The sequence below is a fragment of the Epinephelus lanceolatus genome, chromosome 12 (genome assembly GCF_041903045.1).
Source record: "Epinephelus lanceolatus isolate andai-2023 chromosome 12, ASM4190304v1, whole genome shotgun sequence".
NCBI lineage: Eukaryota > Metazoa > Chordata > Actinopteri > Perciformes > Serranidae > Epinephelus > Epinephelus lanceolatus.
The window spans coordinates 3,967,716-3,972,910 of record NC_135745.1 but is presented as its reverse complement, the minus strand read 5'-3'; positions in this window follow the sequence as shown (position 1 = coordinate 3,972,910).

The following is a 5,195-nucleotide window of genomic DNA, read 5'->3' as shown; positions in this document are numbered from 1 at the left end:
TTTCTTCCTTTCTGATCATCTTCCCATCTTTTCTGCCAAATTTCCTTGCCTATCGCCCTTATCATTTTTTTACCCTCTCCTTTTCCATAAGGTATTGTGATTGTTATGTTCTTTTCCAGAGCCCTTTTTGCTAGGTTATCAGCTACCTCATTTCCCTTCACCCCTGTATGAGCTGGCACCCAGCAGAACTGTACCTCAGTTCCACCCCTGTGAAGTCTGAACAAACTGTGCTGTACTTCAATGAACAAATCTTCCCTGATTATGCTTTTTGACTGTAGGCTTTCAAAATAGCAACTGAATCTGTACATATCACCGCCCTATCTGGTCTGACCTCCTCCACCCACTGTAGACTGATAATTGCAGCCACCATTTCTGCTGTGAATACTGACAAGTGGTCTGACAGGCATTTTGAAATGTTCACTCCAAATAATGGTATGTGCACCCCTGCTCCCACACACTCCTTTGTGTTCTTAGATCCATCTGTAAATATTTTGAGGTAGTTGTAATACCTAGTTCTTAGGTATTCACTAGTTCTTTCACCCACTTCACTCAGTCGCCATTCTTTCTTCATATTACAAACATTCATGTCTAGGGATAGACCGATATGGATTTTTTAGGGCCGATGCCGATACCGATTTTTTTCCATCACCCTTAGCCGTTGACCGATTATGGACTGCCGATTTTCTTGAGCCGATATTTGGGGCCGATACTGTTTAACAGTTAGAGGCTTTGAAAGTTTAAAACTTACCGTTGTCCTGAAGCAGCTTCCAGGGCTGCTTTCACCACTCTGCCAGTGGGGGAGGGGTAACGCTGCATGTGCGCTGCAGGGTCTTCCGGCAACACAGAGCTGCCCGTGGATGCCTGTCTGTAAATCATGCCAGGGAAAAATAAATCTGTGAACCCACGCGCGTATCGGCCGATGCCGATACAAGTAAAAAACGATATATCGGCCGGCCGATGTATCGGTCTATCCTTATTCATGTCCACCTTTGCTTCAGGGTAGATCCATGGAGGGACCATACTGACTGGACTGGGCTGTGTGAATTCTAAATTATCTATCCCATACTTTTTGGCCCATTCATTTCCTGTCCACCCAAACCCTTTCCTCTGAAACCTGGAATATTCCCAGCAGCTTTGTAGAACTTGTGCAGCTGGATTCTTTGCCCCACTTCCTTTAAGCTTGATCCAATAAGCTAATGATACCCTTTCTCTCCGTAACTCCAGAGGCATCTCTCCTGCTTCTATTAACAGAGCATTAATGGGGGTAGTCTTCATGGCTCCCGTGCATACACGTAATTCTCTGTACTGTAATCTGTCCAATCTATGTAATGATGTTTGAGCTGCTGCACCATACACTATGCATCCATAGTCAAGTATCGACCTCATGAGTGCCCTATACATGTCAAGAAGAGCCTGTTTGTCTGCCCCCCAGTCACATCCAGCCACAGCTTTCAGCAAATTAATGACTTTTTTACATTTAGTTTCCATGAACTCAAATTGTTTTTTCCATGAATACTTACTGTCAAGCCATAGGCCCAGATACTTAAATTCAGCCACCCTCTCTAGTGGCTGACCATACATTGTTATATTCTCCCCTCAATCTTTCTCTTACTTGTGATCATCATATAGCAGGACTTATTTACTGACATCTTAAAGCCCCATTGGTATGACCATCTCTCTACTTCCTCAACTGCTCGCTTTATTTTTTCCATCACATGAGAAACATTTCTCCCCCTCATCCAGACGGCCCCATCATCTGCATACAAAGCTGATCTAATACCTCCTTCTACATTTGCAAAAATATCATTTATCATTATGTTGAACAACACTGGGCTAATAGCACTGCCTTGTGGGGTACCGTTTTCCATTTTAAACTCTTTTGAAAGTTCTGCCCCAACTTTCACTCTTATTCTCCTGTCTGAGAGAAAGCTCATTATCCAATTATACATTCTTCCATTAATGCCCATTTGATTTAACTTAATAAGTAAACCTTCCCTACACATTGAATCATATGCTTTTTCTATGTCGAAAAATACAATTACCATTGTTTCTTTCATCTTTAATGCTTTTTCAATATCATTACTTACCCTAACTAGTGCTTCTGTAGTGGATTGACTCTTTCTAAACCCACACTGAATATCCTTTATTAATTCTCTCTGTTCCAATACATAGGAAAGTCTGTGTACAAGAATCTATTCCATCCATTTACACAGGTGGGACGTGAGTGCTATTGGTCTATAGTTACTAGGGTTAGTGTGATCTTTCCCTGGCTTGTTAAATGGCAATATAATTGCCCTTTTCCAACTACTATGAACATCTCCATCTCTCCAGATTTTATTAAAGAATTTCAACACTTTATTTAATGACACTTCAGGGAGCTGCTGGAACATGGCATAACAGAGCTGATCTTCCCCTGGGGCTGTGTACCCAGTACCTTTAAGCACTACGTTAAGTTCTTGCATTGTCTAGTGTTGTTGTAAAGCTTTCTTTCTTCTTCCTTACCTCTCCAAGTTCTCTGAGTATCCTCTCCTTTTGCTGCCTATGCTTATCACCCAGGTGTTCACCGCTATGCACAGCAGCAAATGTCTCACCTAACACATCTGCCTTTTCTTTGTTTGCTATAGCTAACCTCTGACCACTGACCAACGCTGGGATTTTACCAGAACTTTTTTCCCCACTCATTTTCTTAAACATTGCCCAAACATTTTGTAGTTTTATTTCTCTTCCTATGGATGAACAATAGTTTCTCCATGTTTCCTTTTTTGCTTCCTTTATTATCCTTCGGGCTACAGCCCTTTTCCTTTTGTAATCTACAAGGTTCTCTATTTAGTCTAGTAGGAAGGGGGGGTCCCCATGGTCACGGTGGATTTCTAAATGAAACCTATATTTTTGGAATCGTGAAGGTCTGTAGATAATGAATTTTGATGTTCCCATCGCGAAAAAGGGTAGTCCTCGGAATTCCGGCAGAATTTCAAATTCCGTCAATCGGAATATATGGAAAAAATTAAAAATAAAATGTATCCACAACTTTTGAACCATATATTGTACAGAGACAAATAAACCATCTTTTTTGCATAAATTAAGCATGAGAAATCAATTAAAATGGTTATTTTAATGATTTAAAATGTATGTCTATGCGTAATTGGCTTTTCTTTGCAAAATTTAGCAGAAAAAATATGAAAAAAGCTATGACCTATAGGAAATCTTCCCAATTTGTCGGTATTTGGTGAGAAACATCAGCATTTTCATAGCTATAGAAAACTGCCCAGCACTCTAAGCTTTCATTTGATTGGTTACATGTTGCTGTAACTAAAAAAATAAAGTCTAGGAGACTGTTAGAGCTATGTCTACTCCCAAATTTGTGATAGACAGGTCAAAATGAGGGATAACCATAACTCTTGAATCATACATCATACATATATAAATGAACCAACTTTTTTAATGTAATTTTTTATTTTACAAATTGATTATGGTGTTCTCTTGATGACTGAAGTAGTTTTTATGTATTTAGTCCAAATAGTAGGGTGAATATGGGTAAATTGGGACACTTTATGAAAATTTACCTTCAACATAATTTCTAGTTATGAACCAAATGTCCTAGCCCATCATATCATACCATTCTAAATAGCTTGTGATCTCTACTGTACTATGTAGAAGAAAAAAACAAAGAAACATTAAACACAGGATGGATGACCCTTCACCAAAAACACACTGACCCACAACCAAAATTTCCAGGCGCTATTGGTAAAGTGGGACACCATATATTGGTGAACTGGGACACTTGCAACATCATTAATATCATGACTGGTACTCTAAGTGTGCAACATAATAATGTAAAAGACATAAGTCTTAGCTTTCACCCACACAAAAATGAATGTTCTAGCTACTATAGTTTTTGTTTTAGATCAATTTAAACAGGAGTATGCAAAACGTGTGGGGTGGCAGGGCAAGAGCTTGCTAGCTAGCTAGCATAAGCATCACGATTATTATTTTCATTACAAGCTACCTTAATTTGTGCAATTTAAGTAAATCTGTTGATATATCTAGCTAGCTAGATAACTACATTTATGAGGGATGAATAAAAGGGAAACTTATTTCCACCTTTATATTGACTTGAATGGTTGTCCCAGTTTGCCAATAACACACTGTCCCACTTTAACAATAGCATATTGTTAAAGTGGGACAGCAACAAAATGGCATTTTAAAAAAAGAGTAAGATTCACATGGATGTGATTTTTGAAAATTATGAATCACCATTACACCCCTTAACAAAATATATCACAATTACAAACTATCCACCAGTTTTCTTATTTCTAGAACACTAACATCTTTCACCTCAAAACGCTATGTCATTTTACTTACCATCTTGGTTCACTGCAGAGGGAGTTGAATATGGTGAGCCACGCCCCCAGAAGTGATGTCATCGACACAGAACCAATGTTTTTTAATCTCATACTTACCTATGATGAGCTCAATGATGATTTTTAGTAATATAAGTATACACGCATACAGATAAATATGATTAAGCTTAACTGTCCCAGTTTGCCCATTGTCCCACTTTAACCATATTCTATGGGCTGAAATATGTGCCACCAGAAACTGAATTTGAATCATTTATATTTGAATTTGAATTTCTAAACTTGAATAATTGCATTGAAAAACTGAAATTGACGGGGCGTCGGTAGCGTAGTGGATAGTGCCGGCACCCCATGTACAGAGGCGATGCCTTGCTGCAGCGGTCGCAGGTTCGACTCCGACTTGCAACCCTTTGCTGCATGTCAACCCCCACTCTCTCTCTCTCTCTCTCTCTCTCTCTCACCCCATTTCAATCTGTCCTGTCCATTAAAGGCTAAAAGCCCCAAAAAAATAATCTTTAAAAAAAAAAACTGAAATTGAATCACATAATTTGAAATTGTATTGTTAATTTGAATCACTGCATTGAAAAACTGAATCTGAATAGTATAATCGCCGATGATCGAATCTGCGCAGGCCTGGCTCATCTCGAACGAACCTATATATACGTAGACGCCGCATCGAGTGGGTTTGCCCGCTGCTGCGATACGTCAACGTCGCCGCCATATTGGATGTGGCAAAGGCTGCGCTGTAAACTAATACAAGTAAATGGACTTAATTTCATAAAGTGCCTTTCTACAAAGAAATTTACGTTAATGCCTCTCGTTTATTCTTTCACACAC